At 38.0% G+C, this 27,718-nt stretch overlaps 1 protein-coding gene and 1 long non-coding RNA gene across 4 annotated transcripts in view; one reads left to right on the forward strand and one right to left on the reverse strand.

Annotated features, from left to right (window-relative positions):
* nxph4 (neurexophilin 4) overlaps nt 1–27,718 on the reverse strand; it is a 47,342-nt gene that overhangs the window by 13,935 nt on the left and 5,689 nt on the right. The gene's annotated exons all lie outside the window — the stretch shown is intronic.
* LOC144023876 (uncharacterized) overlaps nt 27,392–27,718 on the forward strand; it is a 50,264-nt gene continuing 49,937 nt past the window's right edge. For all 3 annotated transcript variants that reach the window (XR_013284628.1, XR_013284627.1, XR_013284629.1), the window contains exon 1: nt 27,392–27,593. This is a non-coding gene — a long non-coding RNA (uncharacterized LOC144023876). The remainder of the gene's footprint in view (nt 27,594–27,718) is intronic.

Here is a 27,718-nt window from a genome sequence, read left to right on the forward strand (position 1 = left end):
GCTGACGTCTCGCTCCTGAATTTCTCATTTGTAAACATATATTTGAGTCAGATTACAAACACACGGAGGAAAAAAAAAAATACCCACTTGCCCTCATCACCTCCCTCCCTCGTAGATGTTTGTCTGGGAACGCATTGAAGTTAGACTAAACAAGGAAGGTGTGGCGGCATGAGTGACACGCCGAGCGACAGTGATTGATGCTCCGACGCATCCAGCGCGCAAAGATAAACATTTGAGACGAATGAAGAATGAAAAGAAGCACAAGGGAGTGTGGCGGCGGAGAGGGCCGACGAAATCTGCATAATGACAAGCTGAGATGAAGATGGAGGAGGAAGAGGAGGAGGGAGAGGCGTCAATGTGGGTGCTGGTGGTGGTCACCCAAGCGGTAAAATCCACCCGGGCAGAATTGCTTGGATTTATTTGCCAGCGGAGGTGGCAAATAGTAGTTTTTCCATGATTGAAAATTTGGTGAATGGCGACGTAATGTGGCAGACGTGACAGCCAGTCATAAATGCTGTGTTGGATCACATGAACAATCAAAATCTAGTATAGTCAAGCCTTGAAATACAAATTCCTTTGTTTCACCCCCATATAGGGATGTAACAATATACAAATATCACGATACAATATATCACAATATGAAGCTCACGATACGATAATTATCACGATATTGTGGAGAGGTTGGCGTTAGTGTAGTTAGTGTAGATTTTAAACATTGAAGGGCCAAAACATCCCGAATGAAAATTAAACTGCATTAAAAAAAAAAAAAAAAAAAAAAAAATAGCCACCAGAGGGTGCTAGAACTGCACAAATGGAAATCAACCTGACTTTTTGAACAGATGTGTAGCGTTTAAATATCGTGAACATGACGACGACGATATTGTGGCAGTTTTAATATCACGATATCACGATATTGCCGTTATCATTACATCCCTACCCCATACTCTTATCTCTAAACACTCGTGTCTTGAAATATCTTTCCCAATCGAAATCTGTTTCAGTTATATTTTATTTTATGCTATAAAAACATATACAAATGACATAATTTAATGTAATAAATAAATAAATTTTTTGCTGCTTTTTTTATTGACTCGGTTCACAAGTATATTATGTTCCGCTTCATCTGACCATTAGTGTGGATTTTAAAAATATAAAGAGCCAAAACATGTCTTGTGAAAATTAAACTGCACTAAAAAAATATATATATATATTTTTTTTAAAACACCAGAGGGTGCTAGAACTGCACAAACGGAAATAAACCAGACTTTTTAACAGATGTGCTGCTTTTACTATCGTGACATGACGACGACGATATATTGTAGCAGTTTAGGATAAAGAATTTACATCTATGAGTATTGTTGTTACTCATCCATTTGTGTTAAAACACTGCAACAAAGATAATGTTTATTTGTTCCCAATATATGTTAGCATTATGTGAGCAAAGGCAAAGTTATGTAATGTAATTCAGGTTTTTTTGTTTTGTTTAGTTTGACAATAAACTTCAACTGGGAGAGGCATGAAACAGCTTGTTTTTACTTTTTTGAAGAGTTGTTTACTATCTGCCAAGCTGCTGCATATTACGAAGTGAGTTGAATTCGCCGTGTGGTGGTTGGCTAAAAAGTGGTTCAAGTGCAGCATGAGACAGCACTGCCCACTCAAAATTGAATGACTTAACCAGGGAAAAAAAGAGGGTGGAAAAAGTTTACTGTAATTCAAGACAAAATCAGGTCATAGACACATTAAAACACTTGGGAATTATTTTAAATTGTAAGTAAAAAGAATAATAAAAAAATGCACAAGTTGTCTCATTTAAGATGTAGCCAGCAGAGGGCCCTCTTGATTATGTCTCAGCAAGTTTCCTGGCTAAAGAAGGAGCTATCCAGATAGCTCATCCCGGGTCAGCCCGTCCTCACTGAGAGCTGATTGTTTGTCATTAATTGAAGAGGAGTAAAGAAGGGAGAGTATACAACTCCATTAAAAGATAATGGCAAAGTAGAGCACTGTGACATTTTGCTTTTCATTCTCAACACAAGCGCACACACAGCAAAGAATAACCCGTGTCTTCAAGGGCCAAATGACTATGCTCCTCTATTATTATTTCCTCCGCCAAGAAGCTTTTCACCCATGCTTGTTCATTACGAAAAATGATTTTGACGAAACTTTGTAGAAAGCTACAATTTGAGAACCAATTCCATTTTCCTGCTGATCTAAAGTACTGTAGTATTATTTCTTGGTTTTGTATTTTTCAAGTAAACCCCAAATATAATGTAAATATCTTCTCAAGAATTCGCTTCAATTAATTTTGAAGAACATTTTTCCTGGATATGTCTCCAAACCACACAGCATTTTTAATAACAAGTGATGATGCATATTGCTAACTGCCAGTTGGCTGCTTGCTAGCTATTGGCTAACTTAATCAGCTAACGCTTGCTGTCAACTCCACTGTTTGGACTTTACAGTCTCTTCGAGCACTTTTGAGGAATATATTTTCCCCCCCAAATTTTTAATTGTTTCTGATTGCCCAAGATTATCTGTTGTATTTTTTTTGTACTACAATTTTTTTTTTTTAATAGATACGTATAGAAGATAACCACTCAACAGTTATTTCCAGCAGCTAAGGTTAGCCCTTTTTTGATCGTCATATCTTCGACAACTAAGGCATGTTCTTTCTTTAAAGTTTTTGGTAAATTTCTGACATTTTTAAATGAGTGCCGATGCATAACTAGAGCTAGCCAGTTAGCGGCTAGCCAGCTGGAAATCAGAGATTGATTGTGACTAGTGATTGCAGTCAATTTCCCAATTTGATGTTCTTCTGAGAGACAAAAGTTTTGTTGTTTTTCCAAATCGTACCACATTTCCACACTTAAGAGACAATACATACGGAAAGACGCAGCTAGCACTAGCAGCTAATGTTAGCATAATGATAGCAAGTGAATTCCACTCTTTATAGGGCTCTAATGACATTTTCAAAACTGTACATACAAATTTCAATAAAAAGTGACAAAATATCCTAACATTCAATAAATCTACACGTCCATCATTGAGCTTTGGCCAATTTTCAGAAAAAAAAAGACCCTTCAAAATGAAAGGCCAGAACAAAGGCAGGTAATAAATGGAGAGGCCGCCGCACTAATGTGTACACACAATGTAGGCTACGACTAAGTTGTGCGTCCTCGCACCGCCTTTCACACGCCTTTGCCGGCGTATAAATCACCCGGCTTTCAAGGGCACCGCGTCGGGACCCCTAACTGGGACCCTTCAAATGCACCATCTGGACGAGCAGAGTGCTGACCAGAGGCTTTGCTCTCATTCTGTAGCTCAGGACGAGCTGCCAGATGAGTTCGGATGCATGCTGGATTTATACACTCACGGCCTCCTGAGGGTCACACTTTCTGGAACCTTTTTCCTGTCAGAGGACATTTTGGTTTATACAGTCCTCCAAGGGTCATTCTAAATGTAGTAATAATAACAATAATGATGATGACGACGATACTACTACTACTACTACTACTACTACTACTACTACTAATAATAATAATAATAATAATAATAATAAATACATACATAAATAATCTGATTTGCATCGCACTTTTCTTAATACGGTACTCAAACATGCTAATGTATGGCACAATAGACTTAGACAGTACAAATCAGTATTAAATGTTATGAATTTGTGGGTGAATTTTTGGGGAGCTTTACATAACAGTTCTTCCAAACAAAAATATTGAATATACATATTCTAAAAATCAGTCAAATTAAATTTATTCAGGATTTGAGGTTGGACACTAACAATTTGGGAAATTTTTGGAAGTATTTATTTGATAAACATGATTAAAATATGATTTAATAAAGCAGAATTAGTGAATTATTGAAATTTTTGTCGGGATTTCTTTAATTAATAAATATAAATACTTTATTCAAAATATATTAGCACTAAAAAAGGTAAAATTAACAGTAAAAAATACATGATGAATATAATAACATGGTTAAAGTATAATTAAAAATACCCAAGAATGCATGTTGTATATAATACATGGTCAAAATAGAATAAAATAACACAAATATAAAATTAAATAATTACTGTATAAAATTTAATTCACATAAAAATATCAAAATATAAATCAATGTATTATGCACTGTCAAATTATTGCATTTAATGACTTATTTGAAAGAAAAACAGTTAAATTAAAAACTGTAAGTAAATCAATAAAAACATTATCTTAAATAACAGTTAAACACATCTGAAAAGTCGTAAACAAATGTACTTTACAAGATAAAAATAAAGTTTCAACCACTGCATTCAATTACACAGTTTGATTATCAAGTATTATTTCGTATACCTCTGGAATAAGCCGGCGTACTTTGACAACCACTCATAAAAAATACAAAATTAAACAAAAACTTAATAGTAAGGCACAGTAAAATGTAAGAAATTATATACATACAGCAAATAAAAATATAGTGCCCTAAGCCCTTAACCACTTCAAAATAATTGCGTCGAGACCTTTCTGGAAGGATTTTTGTGAAGCAAGAGGCTCTTTTTATTTCAAGCATTACAAGACGGGCTGGATGAAATGCTCCCGTAGGCTTGCCCACTACCGGACTCAAGGATATCGATAGTGAGGCAAGTGGCGCTCGTAACGAAGAGAGAGAGAGAGACTTGATTCCTACTTCATACATACACTCTGGAGAGTTGCTATCAAAGCCAACATAAACAGCAGCCAATGAGACGAGACACAATAGACTCCAGTGTGCTTATCCGTAAGAGGTTATCCACCGGCTGGCCTATGAGTCTTGCGTGTCTGCAGAATCTTCCATCAGCTTGAAAACATGACAAAGGATGAAAATGTTCTTATTTTTCTCCTTCCCCGCACCAGACAAAACTGTCATTTTTCTCTCAAAGAGCACAACAACAACAATCACCCCGAGCGAACAATAAACAAGAGAGATGAATTTTCAGTCTTTAAAGCCTCGGCGAGAACCTTTCGCAAGATGAATAGGCGTGGTTCCGTGCAGGTGCTGTATATTTTTTGGTTAGCCGTTTGTCTGTTCACTAAGTGATGCAAAAACTATACAAATGATTCTCCAAAATGATTGATTAGTTTTTAATGTTTCAAATTGTGGTGGTTGAAGTAGAAAATATGAATGAATTGTGCGACTTTTTGTGTATAGCAGCATCTAGCTAGCGGCTACTACGAGTAGCAGGAATTTTGTGCTAAAAGTAATGCACATTGGGAAAATTTATCTACGAATTAAATCTATTTTTGATAATTGACTAATTACTTTTTTTTAATTTAAAATTGTCCAAATGCTCTTAATTTCTGCTTCTCAACAGTAAATACTCTCTGATTTCTACAGCCCAACATGAAAGCAGACTGATTAGCTTTTAGCTTTTACTTCGGGGAACAATGATAAACACTTTTGTCGATTTTCTGACATCATATGGCCCAAACCAGTAAATGGATCATAATATCAATTTATGTTGTGCATTTCTGCACTGGCCGTTTTCAATAGTGTCCTCTTTAGAATAAAGTGGCGGTATTGAAACTTGAAATGTTTTTTTTTTTTTTTAAATTAAATCCTATTCATCAATTAATCAACAAAACAATTGACAGATTAACTCTTTGACCGCCAAAATGTTTAATAATGATTAATAAAATCACGATGTATGCCACCATAAACGTTAAATGACATCAACTGTTTTTATTTATTTATTTTTTTATTTTTTTTATTTTTAATCAATGGGAAGTGCAATATCTAAGTGCAGCACTGTCTGGTCAATGGGTTGTGGAATCAAAAACACCAACTAACAATGGCCAGCTGATGGCCGCATTGTATCTCCTTTCAATGGGCTGCCGGTGTATGTAATTACAATGATACATGACGGAATCTAATGAAATCTTGATGAAATGGAACGTTTTCAAGGATGACGAGAATGATCAAAACCTTTGTCACATTAAACCTAATTCACAGAGCATCACTAAACAACAAATATTAGTGTCAAAGTCACTGTTGTGGAGAAAATGTATCCTTTTACAGAAAGCTTGTTTTCACCTTATCTTTTCAATTTTTGCTCAATGTCACTCAAATGACCTATTTTCAAGTGGTGATTACTAAAGAACGGAATAAGGTCGAAACATACTTTGTTTTTCTAATGAAAGAATACAATGCAATCTTTCATTTGGTACCCACATTGTATATGTAGTAAAAGCACACAATATTCTGTTTGCCTTTAAAGATGAGTTAAAATGCTCGAAATCGGCTGGCACTGTGGTTGGCGGTTGTTGTTTTTTGATAACGTGTGGCAAAACCAAAAATAATTAGTAATTAGTAAATAATTAGTTGCAGCCCTAGATCCGAGTGCCTTGACATCCAAATCTTTCAAGATACGAGTAATAGCTTGGATGATTATTTTTTTTGAATTTCAGACATGTTTTTGAAACCACCACCACGTGACGGCAACATCAAACATAAGTTATTTTATTCATCATATATATAAATAATCTGTCACTTAATAAGTTATCAGGATATTTTTTTCTGTCAAATATTGGAATTAGCATCGGCCTAAAAAAAAATAAATAATAAAAAAATAAATAAATAAATAAAAAAATCCATACGGGTCGAGCGAACCCTAATTAAAATACTAAGTTCAAAGCCAATAACAGTTTGTAAACGATGTCAGTGAACTCGGGGGAAAAAAAATATTTAGTTAATATTGATTGACAAAATTCCCCCACAAAGAAGAAGACAAAAAAGAAGTGCACCCGCACTGCATGTGTTGTTAGCAGCAATAAGAGACTGAGGAAAAAACCGAGGCTGGTGACTAATAGTCCAGCGAACGCCGCGGTTCAATTACCGCGCGGGCAGCTCTCCTCTGTCCCTGGGCTGGACGCCGGATGCTGGAATAGCTTCAGTAAATACACTCCAAGTAAACACACACTGTCTCAATGTGATGTCACCAGTCAAAGGATAGTGATATATTTCTCACCCCCGCTTCAAGAAATGTCCAGAAGAAACACAAGAGAAGATTGGAAATAGGCACTGTCTAAATGATTGTTTTCCACCCTGCGGAGGCAAAAAGCTCACTCAAGTGGCTGAGAAGAAGAAACACAAAAAAAAACAACCAAGAGAGTTCTCATGAAAAGTAAGTTGACACGCAATGAGCGTGAAATACACGGGAAATTAATAGTGACTTATGATGTTTTGATCAGCAAAAATCGATATTTTACAAGTATTATGCAAAAACAAGCAATTTTCCGAGGCCCCAAGATGTCTCGGGCTGATTTTGATTCTGTTTTTCTTGAATTAAAAGCAATTATTATTGGTTTAATCTTAGTTCACATGCTTAAAATGCACCAAAAGACAACGTAGCATAATCATCCCAAGTGCTGCCTCCTCCCTTCCCGGATTGCAATAGTTTTAGATTTATCATTATAGTTAGCTTTTATTTCATTTTGACTTTGTTTTGTGTTTAAATTCAGTTATTTTTTAATTACCGTACCGTTTTAAGTCTGTAACAGAAAATATTTGAAGTGCATCAATTTACCTGAAATAAATAAATACATAAATAAATAAATAGATAAATAAATAAATTATCAGGATATAGAGAGAGTCTGGCCAACTGAAAACACGGACGACATGTTACCCACGGCGACAGGGCGGGGCTTGCGCTCAAGCGTGTAGCCCATGAGCGTGTCTATCGTTTTGCATGCGAAATCATGTGACCAGCAGTTGACCAATCACAGCGTAGTAGCTTTGAAACCGAGTTGGTTAAACTCTCTCTATCTACAGGGTTTTGAAAAAAAGTGCACCACTGCCATCTACTGTGGCGGATGTGCAATCACACTTTATTCTAGTATGGCAAAAAAAAAAAAAAAAAAAAAAAGTTTCTCTGCTCACTCTAGTGCTGTCACTGTAGAATATTTTTAGAATAGATTAATCTATCGATTATTCAATCGATTAATCAACCAATCGGATTCATTTGAATTTTGCATTAAAATGTATTACAAAAGCACTACGCTATTACTTTTTATTAACCGGCGATTGGTGTTCATGTCGTACTTTGTATTTGTATAATGATTAAAAAAAAAGGTACATAAAAACAGGTGTTTGCAAATGTCTTTTTATGATTAAACACAGAAGATTTTAAAGGACTACATAAATCAGTGAACAATTTTTGTTTATATGCTGAAAATTAGAGGACTTGGACAATTTTAATAAAAAAAAAAATGGCTCCAAACGACTACTTAATTATTAAAATAATCGTCGATTAATTTGATAGTTAATTACTTGTCGATTAATCGATTCATTTTGACAGCTCTAGCTCACACTCGCGACGCTCCCACTATTTGAAAAAGTCGAAGCTATGAACAAGCAAATCCAGCTATTAGCCGCCGATGCATTGGCTCTGATGATCTTGTTCATCTTGTCATTTATTCAGTGGAGCAAAATTGTGAGCTTCCGACCAACATGCCACACACACACACACACACACCGACACACACACACACCAGCGCGCTAAAGATGCTGGCGTGCATCCAGAGCAGATGGGTGGGATGTGTAGGAGCCGACGGTGGGCAGGAGGGGTGGCAGGACGCTGGAGAGCGTCAATCTGTCATTCCTAACAAGCCGGGAGACCGGCGAGCCGGGGCAGGTCAAAGAGATAGGACACACACGCACGCACACGCGCCTCCACAAACACACCACACATTCCAACTGCGACATTTCTGCTAATTAGAACACAAATTAATGATCCAAGCAGGGGAGGCAGGCGGATTCCAGTCAACATTTAGCATGTACATCCGCATTTTTCAACACCACCTTTTATCCTCTACTTCGACTTTGTCTTTTTCCACTTTTATAATAAAAGATGTAATGGAGAGGGCCACACAGAAGCGGCGAGTGAATCCTTCAGATCACTGTGCTGAAGTCTGACGAGGTTTGAACTCCAAGTTGTGTTGGACGCCGTTTCACTCCTCCTCCAAACCGTACAACTTTCTGTTGTGTTCCAGCAGCTCTACGTTGACTGATTGTTATGCCATCAAAAGGAGAGTGCAAAGTCACAACTGCAGGAATCATCGCTCCTCCTCCTCTTCATTCGTTCCGCGACACCTCACCCACAATGCATTGGTGCGGTGGTGACCTTGAGTGCTCGGGTGGGAAGGTCAAGAGGCCTCATTAGCACAGCTCCCACTGCTAAGATGCTAAGAATAGCACAAGGGAACAGAGCATCCACTCATCATCACCGTTCATATTTTCTTTTGTTTTGTTTCATGTTGTGTCACTCTCTCCCTTTTTCATGTCATCTTGCATGTGACTTTTTTTTTGTTTCCACCTGTTCACATTCACATAGCGTCAACCAATCAGCATCCCCCAGCCACTCACGTCTTGCCCAGGTGTACCTTGTTTTCTCGTCAGCTTGCTTGTATTTATTTCCCCGCTGCCTCATTTAACAGAGTGCAAAGTACATGTTCTGAATTGTAGCAGTAGCTATTGTTTTAGAACGAGTGAATCATTTAGCCCACTTAGATTGCACATTATTTGTGCATTGATTGAATGAAATCATTTCCTGTTAACATACCTACTGCTATCATTCAATTAGTGGGTTCAATTAATGGCTACAACTATGTTTGGGAAACCATCCATCCATCCATCCATCGATCCGTTAGCTACCATAGCTACCGACTTTGCTAACTAGCTACTTAGCTATCTTGTTAGCTACCTAGCTACCTACTTTGCTAACTAGCTACCTATCTATCTTGTTAGCTACCTAGCTACCTAGTTCACTAACTACCTGTCTAATTAGCTACCTGCTTCACTAACTAGATACCTATCTAACTAGCTACCTATCTATCATGTTAGCTACCTAGCTACCTACTACGCTAACTATGTACCTAGCTATTTTGTTAGCTACCTAGGTATTTAGCTACCTCCCTACCTACTTCGCTATCTATCCATCCATCCATCCATCCATCCTTGTAGTTTCACTAGTTCCTCCCACAAGGTTTTGTATACAAAAGGTTTTGTATTCTAGAACTTCATTCAGCATAATGGTGAGTTGTATCTGCGATTGACTAGCAACCAGTTCAGGGTGTGCCCCGCCTACTGCCCAAAGCCAGCTGAGATAGGCTCCAGGACCCCCCGCTCCCTTGTGAGGAATAAGCGGTCGGGAAAATGGATGGGTGAGTTGTATTTTCATAATTTTCTTGTATTTGTTTCAATGCCATAACCAGTCTGTGGTTGGGGCCACTGTGGCACCGCGCTTCCACCACCCTTCACAACACCTTCCATATCCATTCCCGTCTCTTTCCCAGCCTCACATGGGGCTCTGGCTCACAATCAATACCTTTCATCGCTAAGCCAATCCGCAATAATAAAAGCATTAGGCAGCAAGGGAAAAAAAAAAGTCATGCCAAATCTGATTAAATACAGGAGACGGTATGTTCCGTTGAATGGGGTCGCCATAGTGAACAGGAAGGGTGCCTTGATCCTGAAAAGTCACACTGGTGTGCATAACGGGGAAAGAAGGTTACAGGTGGAATCCCGAGGTTTATCATTCTGCTCATGCCATGCATATTCCGCAGGATTGTTTTTCCACATTCACACTGTGGCCCAGTGGAGCACTCATCTTTATTTCATTTTGCAGTGATTTATTAAAAAAAAATATTTTTTTATTTTTCACTACATCCATCCATACATTCTCCATAACAAACCACTCTGCTGGCTGAATGTGTAATGACATTATGCATCTTGAAGCTTTTAACAACGCAAACCCACTCTGAAATCAACCTTTCCTGTCGGGGGGGGGGGGGGGGGGGGGGAGATCCCAGTGGCAGTATTTTTACCATTATGACTATTATGATATCTGGGGCATTGCGGTGTATGTGTGTGTGTATAGATGATGATGTTTACCTTGCCTGATGCAATAATGGTTGCATCGCCTCAGGATGTCTGAGATGTATCCTGACACAGAAATGTTCAATAGATAATGCATACTGAATGTAGTCAGCTAAAAAAAAAAAAAAAAAGTGTTGTTCTCCTTCGTATATTTTTTTTTCTCTACGTGTATATAAAAAGTTGTATTTTTCTTTGTATAGTCAACATATTCATTGACATTTTATTGAATTTCTAGCACTATTCTTAGAAAAATTACATTCTAATTGATTGTATACAGATGTTTGGATCTCTGGAGAACCTGCCAAGTGAGAAATTACACAACCAAGTAAATCTTTTTTTTTTTTTTAGCAGTTATCTTATCTGTTGGTCCATGTTGTTGCTGGAAAAAACTGGAAAAACTGAGAAAAAACCCCCAGGAAAAAACAGCAACCAGTCTTTAACAATTTCGACGCAGCCAAGTTTATAGTCCATGAGTGTACGTTTATGACTCGTGTTCGCTTGGGCTGAAAAGTGCCTCACAATTTAAGAATTTCATGCCAGTCGTTATCGATAACTGTTGAATTTTGAAATTATTGAATGACATATTGATATCGAATTATTGCTATTCACCCATGCATTAGGTATTTTTTTGTGGTTGTTGCAAAGCATTGGTGTCAAAACTATGGCCCGGGGGCCATTTGTGGCCTGCCAACTATTTTTCAGCGGCCCGCGGCACATGCTAAAAACTCTATTTGTACAGTTGGTGGAGACAAACACTACTAGTATTAAATTAATTTTCTATTTTCTATGAAAAGATGCAATTTAACTATGTTAAATTGTATTGTATTGTATTGTATGTAAGTAAAATGTGAACATGTATCTTCCTAAGACTGAGGTGAATAATTGGGAATACATTTTTAGAAGCAAAAATTGTTTCTACGAATTGTGAACCTATTACATTGATTAATTAACTGCTTTACAAAAAAAATTCCTGCAGATTGCTCTTGTTTTGGTTCTGTATATAAAGATGAGATTCGGCTGCTTTTTAATACAGAGGTGACAAATGGGATAAAAGGCCAGGCCACCCTAAAATTTTGATTAAAAAAAAAAAAAAAACTAATTTACCTCATCTCATTTTACAATATAATATGTTTTCAAACTAACTAATATATAAACAATGGACAATTGCTTGACTGATTATGGCGCAATTTAATGAACTAAAGTTGAACATTTTTAAAAAGGCCCTTGCATCCTTTGATTTTTTTTCTGGATGTGGCCCTCAGAGGAAAAAGTTTGGACATCCCTGTTGTAAAGCCTTACACTAATTACTTGCTTGATTTAGCATGGCCATTGGAAAACACATTTTCAAAAAGTGCATCTGCTGAGAGAGAGAGTACTTTGTTGCATTGTAACTAAATAGATTTTTTCTTTTTAAAAGCACATCCACTATTGAGAGAGCAAATACTTTGTTGTACTGTATAGTTAAGTGGAAGGTATTTTATCCCCCCCGACCCACCATGTGCACATAAAAACGATGTCAGAGAAGGAGGATAAAAAGGATGTGATGCATATAACAGCAACACTAATAGTAGTAACAGTCAGTGTAGGACAGGGGTCACAACCTTTCTGAAGCTGAGAACTACTTCTTGGGTACTCATTCATCCTTTGAGCTACCAGTTTATATGCACTTCTTAAGTAAAGTCAAAAATTTGCTGACATTATTTGTACATCCTCTGCTCATCATTGCTTCTCTCGCTAGCTTTTCTCCCCGAATGCTATGATTTGGTCTAGCTGACCTTTGACCTATACTATTTCATTTTTATTTTCCAAATATCGTTATTACCGTAAACACTACAACCAAGCTATATAGGAACCTGCGATTATTGGTGTCCCCTTACACCTCTCTTAAATGCAGCATTCGCTCGGCCCAAATCATTTTCTGCGTGCAAAATTGCGTACAATTTACAGGGCCGACACGCAATAGCACATTGAGTGATCAATGAATCAGGTGCGAGGCGGCCGGTCGACAGAATGTAATCTCGACGCCGGCGTCTGATGGCTCAATGGAAGCAAAAATTGAAAACATTAGGTCACGCATTTGGCAAGAGAATCTCATCTTTACTACATCAGCGGCGCTAAATGAAAACGGGAGGGTGGGCTGATATGCGGATGATTTGTTATCCCCCTCCGCCCGCCACCCCGATGGAAATCTACTCTTAACAAAATAGACATACGGGTGCATGACACAAGAGATGTTTCGGTGGAGATGGACAAATATTAATACATTTGTAAAGCCATGTCGTTTCAAGCTGCTTGTAATCCACATTAGTGAATAACAATCACACTTAGACATGTATTTACATGGAAAAGAATGAATTACTGGATTGATACAGGATATTCAGGGCCTGACCTTGTGGATTAAGCATCCCAGGGAATAAAAAATAAATATTTGTCACCAATCACTCATGAATCACATTTTAATCTCAAGTTAGTGCACATCCAGTAGATTACAACAAACGTTGCCTCTGTTGGGTGCGATCAACCTTGAGGCCCAAACGAAGGAAGAAGTCTATCTTTAGGTTTTAATAGTAATCAATGACAATTCCTTGTACGGTCCCTTTAAATCCGAATGTTCCAAATGTAAAAAAAATAAATAAAATATGGAATATTTGAAAATACATGTGCGAGATGCGAAGTGCAGCAGCAAGCAGCCTCACTTCACCTCACATTGCGCAATACATCATGAACTGACATGAGGAGGCTTGTAACTGGCGAATGCCTGTTTCTGTCTCGCCACACCTCCAATTTAATACTATCAGACGCTTTTAAGACATAACTAATTTTACGTAGTCAGGCTACTGTATTTGTTACATATGTAGTTTTGCTGATTGCATAAAAACCACAGATACAATGCTTGAGATGCGGCAAACAATACTCTGCCGCACAAAGGAGTACAGTCAACATTCTCAGAAATAAAGAAATAATAGACCTTTCATATTTTTTGAAAAGCAATTATTGTTGTTTTGGTCTTAATTCAAAGACTTAAAGGCCCTGTCTGCCGGTTTCACTCTGGAAAAGGCACTTTTTAAATACAGGATTTAAACAACTTCTCAATTTACAGATCAGGGCTTGTCTTCATTTCTGGTGGTGATTTTGTCCTAAACCTCCACCCCCAAGCCTGTATTTTGCCATTTTGTGTTTGTTTTGTAAACATCTTACTGTGCATGTACAATTAATACCTTTAAAAATGATTTTTTTCTACTTTCTGTCGACTGATGATGACATCACATGTGCTTAGAAGTAGATAACAGCCAATCATGGCTCAGTTTACTGACCAAACCCAGAAAACAGGTGAACCATGATTGGCCGTTACCGACTTCCTCAGCAGAGGTGATGTCATCATCAGTCGACAGCAAGTAGAAACATTACTTTTTAAAAGGTATTAACTGCACATGAAAAGTAATGAATTTTTAAAATTAATTCTGGACAAAATATGACATTTTCACTGCTGAAAATTGTTCAATCAGTCAAGTGTCCCTTTAGCAACAAATACGCAATTCTAGCTTGCAAATTTGTGACTTTAATGTCAGTGCCTTAGTAGCCTTGAACATTTATTTTTGAGAGTGTTCCAAGATTATATTAAAAAATAAATACAGTGTTTAACTCATTTTCCTTTACAGTTAAAAAAAAAAAAAAAAAAAAAAAAGTTTGTTTTTTAATGCCTAAAGTTCTATCGAGAAATTTGATTCCCCCACCCCTTAATGGATTGTGCTGGACGCTGCAGGTTCCAGCCACTGTGCATTCTGTCTGTGCATCACTCCTTCAAGGTCCATTTTTGGATACTTTTCTATCAGACTATTCGTAAGGGTAGTCTGTAATTTTTACAAGGCAAGCAGGTAGTCAATCTCTCACATGTATATTTTTAATCTCTTTCTCCGTGTCCTTGTGGTGTGCACTGGTTTGATTTATGTGGCCCAGCGGGTTGTGCTGGACCCTCGCGAAACACTAAAGTGTCCTCCATGACTTGATACAAGGTAAACAAAAAGTAATTGTAGAAAAAAAAGAGAAAAAAAAGGACAATGTTAAAAGATAACAGAAGTTGTGTAAATAACAGACGACAAGCACAGTGTGCTTAAGATTTCCCAGATACATTCAGATCAGTTCCTGAATTATTATTATTATGGGTTTCAGCTGTAGGGACCTGATTGTTGGTCCCCATATCACAAGACATGACCATAGAAGCAGACCGTTGCCCTCAAATGAGGAATTCCATACAAAAAAAAAACATGCCAAAGGGCCACTGCTAAAAATGCCATAGAATGATACTTTCAAATTATTATGGATGTAGTTTTCAGTGACCGGATTTGGGGTCCCCATACAGCAAGATGTCCTCATGACATGACCGTGGAAAAAGACTTTGGTCCCCATTAAAGCATGAATACCAGACTATACACAAACAGGAAAAATATGACAAAGGGGTCACTGCTAAAAATGTCAAATACCTTCACAGTAGCTATATGCGATTTCCCTCATGGGGACCTGATTTAGGGTGCCCAGGACATGGCGTGTAAACAGACTTTTGTCCTCATAACACAGTGAATACAAGAAAATTCAGTCGCAATGCCACATTGGTCAATGTTAAAAACAAACAAACAAACAAACAACTTTCAATAAACTCCTACATTTAGTTCATCTTCCTTGATTTTTTTGGTCCCCTTAATATGTGCTGTGTAAATACCAGACGACACGTGCACATGAACATAAAAATGTGCAAAATGGGTCAGTGCAAAATATAAAATAAAATAAACTCAACAAATACCTCACAATTTTATTATGTAGGGAACTGATTTATGTTCCCCACATTGCAAGATGCCCTTATGATGTGACTTTTGAAAAAAAAATAAAAAAAAAATAAAAAAAAATATCCTTTGTCCATATATAACACACAGGTTGATGAATAAGATAAACAAACGGGGCAAGAATGGTTCTCATGTTCATATAACGTGATTTCCTTATAGGGACCAAAAAAACGGGTCCCCATACCACACAAGGACGCCATAATGTGACTGTGTAAGCAGACTTTCTACCAAGAGCGCAGAGATATGATGACACTAGGCCCTGTATTCATATAATGCGTTGATGGTGGACTGATTTATAGTCTCCATACTGCAGGATATCATTATGACGTCACTGATACCAGAACACACATTCTGACTCTATGCTCTACTTCTTTGATTGACAGTTTAAAACGCAGTGCATTCATGTGTGTACTATAGTACTAACAGCTGTTAATTACAATTTGGAAAACTGGTTTGTGTACTTGTGGGCCCTTCATCCATTATTTAATCATCTGTATATTGCTTGTGTTATAGTATATATCCTCTTAATTTGCCCTGTAGATCCCTTAATATTCAATTAGAATGAAAGATCACTTGTTTAATTATCCAATATGAGTGAGTTTTAGTGCAGTTTTGTATTACAGTATTTCTTTACTATATTTGAGTACATTGAAGATAAACCATGCCCAATGAACATTAATGACACATTCCTCAGTCTATTCAAGTCAAATATCAACCATTCCCAAGCTATAATTTGGGTCATTTGGGTCACGTGAACTTCTCATTTGGGTCATCAAAAATATCAGCCACAGGAAAGCGTCCTATTCAAAGCTTCAAAATGACATAACGCGATGCACATGGCAAGTAGAAAAGGATGTTTCACATCTGCTTTGATCCATTTTGCTAGTATAGAAAAGGGAATTGGGTCATGTGATTAGAGTGTCAGGAAGTTCTGGGTTCCAAACGTGGCTCAGCCATGTTGGAGGTCTGCACTCCACTAACTGCCATTATAGTTTTTTTTTATGTTATTTTTATTTTTTTACTGCACTGCACACCTAGCATACAGTGAGTGACATATCTGTTATCACACTGGGAGAACATTTGTAACATATCGTATGTGTGTCTGTCACTTCCTAACGCTCATTATCTTTTCTTTGTCTCGGTGCCTCATCGTGCGATTGTCACCGGCGGGTCACTGCAGGCAAGTCAGAGAGTGACATCTGCTGTGTGAAATCTGCTGCTTCCTGCTTCTGTCCACTGAATTCCTTGAAAAAAACAACACCTTTCAAACAAAATGGCTGACATTTTATATTGTAGGTTCTCCGCTGATTTTGAGTGATGTCACGATTGAAATTGTAGTTTTTGTTTTTCCATGAAATAAACATGTAAAAAGTACTCAATAAAGAAGTCAGTAATTATTCCAAAATATAGAAAACAATTACTTATTGTAAATTTTGTATTAATTTGAAAAATTCTGCCTCATTAGCTGAAATTACGCAGGGAGGATTCGGTAAACAATCACCAACAACTCTAGCATAGCAACAGTTGCTATGCTAGAGGTCATGACCCCAAAATACTGACCTCTGATTGGTGCATTGCCATTTGGTCGAGTAATGTAATACTGTATGTAATAATCACAGATATACGCCAGTACATTGTATCCGCCCAGCTAACCGCCGTGCCTAGGTGGCGGCCATATTGGCAGGGGCAACATTCCTCTCAAAGACAATGAATGGACATTGAAAACAAGGCAAAATTAGCTGATTTCTCAAAAGATTGTTTGGTGGTGGACTGTGAGATTTTTTTTTTTGAATGCCAAATATGCTAATTTGTGAAACAATTGTGTAATTAATCACAAAAAAAGGATTTCAGACTAATTACACTGCTAAGTCAAACAAAACAAACAGGCAAACAAACAGGCAAACAAACAAACAAACAAACAAACAAACAAAACTGCACCACAGAAAAAGAAGGTAGACCTTACATGGGTGGAAAAAAATGAGAAAGTGAAATGCTAGCACCACATACCGTGCTGATAGGATGAACCCTTCCTGCCCAATTTTACATTGGCCCAGTGAACATTCAATCAGACACACTGGGCTTGGGGAAGCTGAAGTGAGGAGGCTGCGGGTGTGAGCGAGGACCCAAAAACGTGCGAGAAGCGAGAAAGATAGAGGCCGGATTGTGCCGGTTTGTGATGGGGCAGGTTGCAGGTGAAGACAAAAGGTGGGAGATGAAAGACGAGCGGTGGGAAAGTGCAGGCAGCAGGATGTCCATGCTGAGTGCTCGCCTCTCCTCTGAATTCTCCAATCGGCTTCCAGGAAAGCATCAATAAAGCAGGACCCCACTCGTGGACCTGCAACTTGGCCGAACTATATAACACTCAAGTTCATGTTTTTTTTTGTTTTTGTTTTTTGCCCCATCGTATTGCTGTTCATTGACCTTTCAGCTTTATTAACGAGGACATATGGCAAATAGTATTTTTAATGGTATACTAGTACAGCGGTAGCTGGACTTACTGGTGCTTTTACTTGATTGATTTTGGCCTTCAGTCAAACAAATAAAATATGACAAGGCTCACAAGTAGCTGTAAGCCACAACTCACACCCAGATGCTTACACTGAACTACAACCAATGATGACTTAGTTTCATGATGTCACTTACTAAGCCACACCCCTTAAAAGGCACGCAACGAAAACAAAAAATACTACAGTAATTTACACATTATAAAACCAGTTTATTTCTTTACTTTCTGTACCATGTTTTTATAGAACATGGTGTTGTTTTTTGGTTTAATCTTTTAATTTTTTATTTTTTTTTATTATGTATTTTTATCTGTCTATTTTTTCTGAACAACTCATGTGTGCTCAGCATAAAAAGGCTGCTTCTTCATTTTCATGCTGGGGCAAGTCTAGTTGACCGTGTTTGAGAATTTGGCCGACTACACTGTTTGTCAAACCGAGGGCATTTTTTTTTTTTTTTACTACATGCAGCCGGCACACCTAACAATTTGGTGACAGGAAGTAGGCCTTAGACTAGCTAAAACCAGGTCTAAGTTGTGGTGCAGGTGGTGTTATGCAATACACAATACATAATACACATATGCTCTGCTGATATGTGTGGTGGATGTCAGCATATGGGGTATGGTATTTTGTGGATTTTTTCCAAGTGTGTGAAAAAGTCACTTTTATCTGGATCTGCATTTAAATCGTACCACCCGTTACCTCGTTTAGGTCTCATACCAAACGCAAACTTGACCTCTTTTTGATTGTTGTACATTCACAACAAATAGCAGCTTTAAGCCTAAAAACTGACATCTCACGTCGTGTCTAAAATCCTCGTGGATCAAGCAAGACTGAACGTAATCTTAAAAAGAAGCAAAACAGCAAATCCACAGCAATCTCATACGTGGAGAAGATTTCCACGCCACCTTTTTATTCCTGAGCACAATGTGAGCGCCCATACTGAGGCTTAAGCTAGGAGGTCAGCATCCAAGGCAAGGCGTTTCTTCTTCCAACTCTTGTCCAATAAATCCACCACCGTCTCTGAATTAATGCATTACTGGTCATGCTGAGAATATTAAAAATGATTTTTTTTTTTTTTTTTTTTTAAATCAAATAAATAAAAAGGATCATCCCTCCTCAAAAGTGCCATCTATGGCGGGGGTCTTACACCGCGCTGACCCTTGAGCGTTCTCTCCCCGTCCTGCGCCCAATGAGTTATGATATTTGGTGACTCAGATTGTGCTTTAATATTTCATTACATGCACAAAATCCTCTTCTATATATCTCTTGCAGGTGTGTGATTATTAATCATAAGAAGTCGTGCTGAGCAAGCCCAAGGTCCCCCCACGCCCTCGTGCTGCAGTACATATTAAGAATATGAACAAAAGACATATCATTCATTATTATTGATAAGAAAGTGACTGCTTAAATTGTAAATAAATCACCGAAATAAGGACAATTGGCTGACATTGATTACGACCTGTTTTCAATGCACTGTTTAGTGGCTGACTGTATTTTATTGTATTTCACATCATTATTTTTTTTTTATGTTATTGTTTTTAAATTATTGATATTACTGTTATCGTACTGCATCTATTGGTGGTGTCAGAAAACTTGACTGAGAACCTCGATTGAGGGAACATGGCTGGATGCATGGAAGCAATCTCGGACACAGGGAGGAACAGCTTAGAAGAGTAGAGATAAGAAACCTCCCACAAGGGCAAAGTACACTTCTATACGACAGAATAAAGGCCTATATGTCAAAATAAGTGACTAATCCCGGACTGTATCAACTGCATAGCTTTCATCATTACAAAGGACATAGAAACTGCATAGCAACTTACATCAGCATGACAAGGAACATAGCAACTGCATAGCAACTAACAGCATCATCACAAGGAGCATAACAACTGCATAGACCCGACTGACAACTTTATCACAGGGGACATCAAAACCGCATAGCAACTAACAAATTCATCATCACAAGTATAGGAACTGCAGAGCAACTGACAAAGTCATAATCACGAGGAACATAGCAACTGACAACTTTATCATCACAAGGAGCATAGCAACTGACAATTTCATCACAAGGGACATAGCACCTGCATAGCAAACGACAACTACACCATCACAAGGAGCATAGAGACTGCATAGCAACTGAAAACTTCCACATCACTAGGGACATAGCAACTGCCAACATCATCATCATCATCATCATCATAATACATAGGACAATAACAACACAATGACCCCATGACTCAACCCAAAACATAATTAAAAGGTAGGAATAAAAACATCATTTTAATTTATTTTAATTTTAATTATTTTCTTTATATGATTTTTTGAAATTTATTGTATTTAACATTTGATAATTCAAAATCATCTGAATCATTAGGATGTACGCAATTTCATATCCATCCATCCATCCATTTTCTTAACCGTTTGCTCTGCACAAGGGTCGCGGGGGTGCTGGAGCCTATCCCAGCTGGCTTCAGGCAGTAGGCGGGGTACGCCCTGAACTGGTTTCCAGCCAATCACAGCAATTTCATATCATAATGATTTATTATTACGTATGGTTGAGCATTAAGGAAGTGTGGGAGGCCAAATTCAGATTTGTGCATGAAACCGATAGTGGAAAAAATGTTATGCTGAAATTGGACTGAGCAGCTTTCAGTCACGTTCTTGTTGTTGCAATAAGTTCCATTTCTGGTTTCATGGCGAGCGTCACATTTCCCCCCGTCTTTGCCATCACTGCTACCGGTGTGCTGTCACTGTGGCATCACAAAAACAAAAACACAGCAGTAAATCCAAACCCTTCCTATGTTTGGATAGAAACTGCACAGTCGACACACTCAAACACAACTTGTGTGTACTTTTCGTGCATCCCATCAGCAGGCGCCCCCACACATTAGAATACACAGCAGTTCGGGAACTAGCACAAACATGAGACGCAGCATGCCTCTTCCTCGGGAGAGCGCCGACTCTGCAACGCGCTGACCAACGGGGCCGTGGCTTCACGCCACCGCTGGCGTCCCCACCCCGCGATTCATCATGCATGTATGAAACAAACACGCCGCCCGTTCATCGGGAGCCAAGAGTCCCCTCTGATGTGATCTATTTCCAAAAGCTGCGCTCGGTCTCCAGCTCGGGTGCCACGAAACACTGGGAAGGAATAGCACGCAGCGCGCATCGCAAAGATGACAGGGGACCCCTCAAAAGTGGAGCAACACCAGCAGAGGCGCCCAAAGTAGGACTGGCCACTTCAAACCATGAGCCCTCCCACCCCACTTCCATTTATATCCCCCCCCCCCTGCTTCTTTATTTATGAAGTCATCCTAAAGAGGACAACACAAACCAAGACTGTGACACTGACACTACATTTGATGTTGTCTTGATACAGTACCTGCATATCTGTGTGGCCCATTGTGATTTTAAGATGATAGTCATGATAATGTGTTGATGAATTAGAAGGATTGTCCCACGCTGCTGCCATATTAATCCACCGGAATCGTGTTACAACACCTGCGCCACAACTTAGACCTGCTTTTCAGCACCCTGAGTTGCCTTGCGTATGAAATGTACGATTTAACCAAAGCTGACTACTTTCTGCCACTAAATTGTCAGCTCTGTAGTCTTCCAATTTTCCAAACATGGTGAACTAGACAAAAATGATGATGCGGCAGTTTTTACTCCCAGCGCACATGAAAATGGGGCTCTGTTGGTTTAAACATAAACAACCAACCATATTAATGAATATCTGTTATCTTAATGTTAACATATACTGTACTGTGAAAAGCCATAAAAGACCACAGAACTTAGCATCAATGCTACAGTAATTACAAACCTATAAGCAAGTGCTACTTTAACACAAATGGAGTAGTAACACTTTAAAAAGTGTGTTTTGGTATGTTTTAATGTGTTTAAAGCATGTAGGTGGGGTTATATACTTGTAGAAAAACGTTTTTGATTTTTTTTTTTTTTTTTTTAGGAAACACGCATTCAGAGTTACTGTTACTACAGTGTAGAACATAAAGATGGCGACCCCAGGTGCACATTAACACTCATTAGCTCCCAGCCATTTTCACAGAAGCAATCCCGTTCGCTCTTTTACTGGATTTTGTTTGATTTTGCAAGGCCCACAGAATATTGTGTTCTATTTCTATAAAAACATGGAACCTATCGAAAGAAAGATTAAAGTTTCTTCTTTCATCAGGAGAAAAAAGTATCTTTCTATCTGTTTCCGTTTTGTAGCAATTAGCATTAGAATATAGCTAAGTTTAATCAATTTTCACAAATCTGTTTATAATTGTGAGTAACTGAGCCTATTTTCCAGCATGGCCCTCGTTGAGCTCCTTTGGTCTGCTGCCACCTGCTGGCCGTTTGTGTAATAACTACCATTTCTGCAACCGTTCTTTGCAGTTGAGAGGTTGCATCAAAGCCTTCTGTATGCTCTAGCATAAAAACAAAAAAACAAAAACAAAAAAACGTATGAATACGTCTTTGGGACACTTGAAACATTAAAAAACGTATTTATACGTTTTTGGGAGCAAATGAGTTAAGTATTAAAAATCTCTATATATATATAAACAATTAATCATAGTACGTATATATTTGCATATTTCTGTCTATCTGTACCTGTGACGTATATTCATTATTAGGCAATATGACACGCCCCTTAAAGGCACACAACCAACACATGAATACAATAATAATAACACTTTTTAAATCTAGCTGTTTTTTTTCAATATTAAAAACCTTATTAGCCAAACTGGTTTTCATGATTTTTTTTTTTTTTTTTTTTTTCTCTCCATGATTAACCCCCTTTACGCCAGTGCTACCCCTCGATGCAGTGCAGGATGTTTTCCCCTGTTGGCACCATCAACGTCCCTTTATCGGATTGAGCAGAGAATTCGCTCTCAAGCCGCCTTTATCTCTCAAGTGGGACTTGTTTGTCATCAATCCACTACTTTGTCTCTCCCACTTTGGCCGCCGCAGGCATAATCAAGACCGCTCGATTAAGCCTTCATTTTTACCTATAGTGTATTTGCACATTCGCTTGAGAAAAAATGTTCTTTTTTTTCTGTGGCGGCTCCATTATAGCCCGTCGCAAGTCCTTACGGTGAACCAATTACCAGAAATATTTCCAAATTGATCTCCTTTGCAGCCTCCTCGGGGCCTTTGCAATTTGGAGCCGGCCGATTCTCACGCAGCAATTTTCTGCAGAGAGACTTTTGGGTGAGTCACACACACATACGCGTATAGACGTAATAGTACTGCAGTTGCGCTAATGGCGGCGTGTCCATTGACAAAGTAGTCAGGGATGCATTTACATGCTGAGTACGCGCAGGCCTCATGTACAGTGTGCGTACTAGCGATGTGACGTTGAATAAGTCTTTTGAACAGCTCAACAGTTTAAACCATTAATATAGGTATTAAATGGGTGTGTCCATTACGCTGGCATTTTTTTGTGAGGGTTTGCTGTTCAACTTCATCTGAGCCACTCATTTGTGCCATGTCCTCATGCAGTGCTAAAGCTGGCAGTTCTACAGAGACAGGGACGCCAACTGGGCCAGACTCATGGGGCCCAAGCAACAGCTGCAGAGGCCTTCTTCTCCACAACTGAAGGCCGGCGTGTATGTTCTGATGTGGAGCCCAGCTCCTTTCTCAGTTTGCCTTCTCGCTGAGGTCCAGGATGGGACAAGGGGGGAAATGAAGCAGACCATGGGGAGAGAGGGGATTGTGCTATACCAGCCAAGGCCCATCTCAGGTGGGAAACAAACAAACAAAAAAAAAAAAAAACACTTACTAAATTTATTGTTGGTTTGGAGGAATTTCAATGAAATCTAATCAGAACCAAGAGAATGAATCAATTAAATCTGTTGCATACCTCGCTACAATTGTACACATCTTCCGCTATGGAAAAAAATGCTCCTCCAAATTGTCAAAACAGCAGGATCTCAATAATATTTAATCAGCATCAGCAGTCATTTTTTTTTAAATAATTTGTTTATTTATTTATTATCATGAAATATCATAAAATTTATTTGAAATTGTATTTCTTCGTGTGAGCTGTATTTACAATAAAATTAATATAATGTATTAAAATAATGTACAATAAAAAAAATATTCCAACATAAATTGAATAAAATACATGTAAAATTAATTGGAGCGTCCATTCGTCCATGTTGGGTTTGTTTGTTAGACCCTGCGACAGCGCTGACATTTGCTGGAGTTTGTAAACTCACAAATACCGCGAGAATTCATATTGAGAGAGCAAAGGTTATAAATAGTGTTGTTCCGATACCGTTTTTTGGCCCCCGATACCGATACCGATATCCAGCTTTGCCGTATCGGCCGATACCGATACCATACCGATACTTGAGTATTTTTTTCCTCAACATGAAAAAGCTGTCCTGCTATTGGTTCAGAGCATTCAAGGGCCAATAGGATATCTTAGATCGGCATGCAGTGAACATATCACATATCAGTGAATGTTGTGCACGAGCAAGACACAAGATGCTGCATCCAAAATCCTATATTAGCGTTGGAATTAATGGTATCGGCATGTTACTTGTGAGTAGTCACCGATACCGATACCACTGTTTTAATGCAGCATCGGCACCTCTGCCGATACCAGTATCGGTATTGGAACAACACTAGTTAAAAATGTTGTGAATTGACTGAAATTAAATAAAAAACCTCATACATCAAAAAATAAAGCATTTTCTGATAAGTGCGCTTGAATGTTGACTGTGCTACAGCTTTTTAAAATCTATTTAGATAATTCAACAAACAATACGGTGCTTCACTTTTTGTGTAATCTCCTACTAAATTCTCATTGGAGAAACAGTGCAGTGCAAAATTATGTTTGTTGGCTAAGCTATGATGCAGAGGAGAAAATAAAGGAGAGTTATTGTTTGCAATTAATGTCCGTCTGTTGAAATAAGTGACATAAGACTGCCGTCATGCGATAAAAGCTGCTTGCAAGAGAGCTTTAGCTTACTTGTTTAAAAAAAGTGACGCAGGGACCAAATTTAATTCAGCCAGCAAAACACTTGCAACACACTGTTTTGTATTGCGCACCGCGCTGTAATTCGCAGCAGCGTTTTACATTAATTTGTATAAAAACCCAGACGAGCGAGAGTGGGTGTATTCAAACCGTCAGCCTCCCTACATTTCCATATTTCCCTTTTCAATATAAAAAAGTCAAAAAGGAATAAACTTCCGCCAACATTATTTGCTTTTGTATGAAATCCCACCAACTGGAATTCACAAGCAATTCAATCCGCAGCAAAACAAGACGAGTCAGACAGCTGGAGGCGCGTCTGAAACTAAACAGGAAAAAAAAATATCTAACTTATTTTTTTACCCACTCTTTTTCTTGACAAAATCCTGTTCATTCTTTGGCTGAGTACCTTGTGCTATTTGCACAGCTTCTACCGCAAAGAATAAACAAATTGAAGGGGGATGAAAAGTGGATCAAATCTCGATTAAAAATAAAAAAAGCACAGAATGACTGATTAACATCTGATTAACTGTACGCAAAACAAATGAATGTTGTGACATTAGAAGGCCCACTGGATAAACTGTTACCAAAATCTGTCACAATACAGGTATCAGTGCTCATATACATCTTGAAATAGTTTCATTCCCCAAATTCATAGGTTAGTACTTGATTTATTAAAACAAGTTATGGCAACACTGTCATCAACAATTATGGAAAATTTTTAAAAGTAGTCATTAACTTGTTTTGTTTGTTTGTTTGTTTGTTTGAATTATTATTTTCTCTTCAAATATTCATTTATTATTCATTATTATTATTGTTTTGATTTTGCTGCGTTTACCGTTTTTATATTTGAAGTACAGATTTCATTAAAAAAAAAAAAAAAAAAAAAAAAAAAACTGCCGGTACTTGTTTTAATGAAGCAAAGTAATGGCTACTCCCATTATTCATCATCAGCTCAAAACTTCATATTAATTTTCAAAAGTTGCTGGCACGATTGTTGGCTTGTTTATTAAAACTAACGACTACATTTATTGTCAACAATCAGAGTAACATATGTTCATTAAAACATGTTCATTAAAACAAGATCTCAAACTTTCCCAAAGTCGTCAATTCCTTAGAGTAATGGGATACGCCTGTTCGTCACCTTAAAACATTTTTTCTTTGTCACAGATGTTGGTACTTGGTTAAATCATAGTAATGATAGTCACCAATTACCCTATTTTTAAGTTGATAGTACTTGGTTAATTAAACAAAGTAAAAGTATCACATATTGTCCATCACCAGCACAAACTGTCAGGTTCGTTTCATTTACAAAGTAGTCAATAATTTACTTAAACAACATACTGGGCAACACCTACTATCATCTTTCCAAGGTTGTTGATTCTTGGCTTATTAAAACAAAGTAATGGTTCCACCAATGACCAAATTACGACTCAAAAGTTTATATTCAATTTCAAAGCTCAGCATGTGGTCTATTCAAGCAAAGTAACGGGTTACACCTGTTGCCGATCATCATCTTTAAACCTTACGATCATTTTCACAAGTTGTTTGAATCATCATGAACTTCATTTTGAACGTTTTCAATACGGCAACCCACAAATAGCAATTAAACCATCTTAATCCTCATCATATCCTGTTGGAGCGTACGTTTGAAATGCTCTTTTATTCAAGTGCTGCACTCCAAATGCGAAGGACATCGGGGACATGGATAAATGTCGAACATTATTTATCTCGCAGAACACATTCACTCCTCTTGGAGTCCAATTCCATGTACGGCTTGTACCAAAAAACACACAATTGCTAAAGAAATGAGAAATAAAGTGATGTTATTGCGCTGATGTGGTCTTGGCAACAACGTCCACCAGAAGCTTGGTTGGACCTCGGCGAGGACGATTGAATGAACGCTCGTGCCCTCCTGAATGTGACGGAAAATAGAAAACCTTCATTTTAATTAAAACGTGGCATGGCTGTGTGTTATATTGTGTTTGAATGTAAGTGTAGAGAAGGGGAAGGGCATATTTTGCTATCAATGATAGGAGGGGGGAAAAAAAAGCCATATTCTGTTAGGTAGGTAAAGCTGAAGCTTGTTTTTTTTTGTTTTGTTTTTTTTAACGCATGGCTACGATGTTATGCTGTTTCCTTGGCAACTAGGGCAGATAGTCGTGCTGGCCTACATGGAAGTGAAAGGACACAGCAGCGACACGATATAACGCCACTGGCACACAAATCGCACGACTCGAGGGTTAATAGTAACTCAGTCAGGATATTGCCTGTGATAAGGAGACATTTTATTCAAGAGGAGACTGAGGGGCACCAAAAAATGCAGGGCAGCAACAAAATGGAGACTGGAGTGCAATACTGCGGCATCTGGTTAGCATGTGTTTATTATATTTTATTTCACCTGTATGGCATCAGCTGGTTTGGAACAATATGCGATTATTCATTGATTTCAAAATTTCGGATTTATTCAACTTCCAAAACTTAAAGGGATACTT

The sequence above is a fragment of the Festucalex cinctus genome, chromosome 8, assembly GCF_051991245.1.
Source record: "Festucalex cinctus isolate MCC-2025b chromosome 8, RoL_Fcin_1.0, whole genome shotgun sequence".
Lineage (NCBI taxonomy): Eukaryota > Metazoa > Chordata > Actinopteri > Syngnathiformes > Syngnathidae > Festucalex > Festucalex cinctus.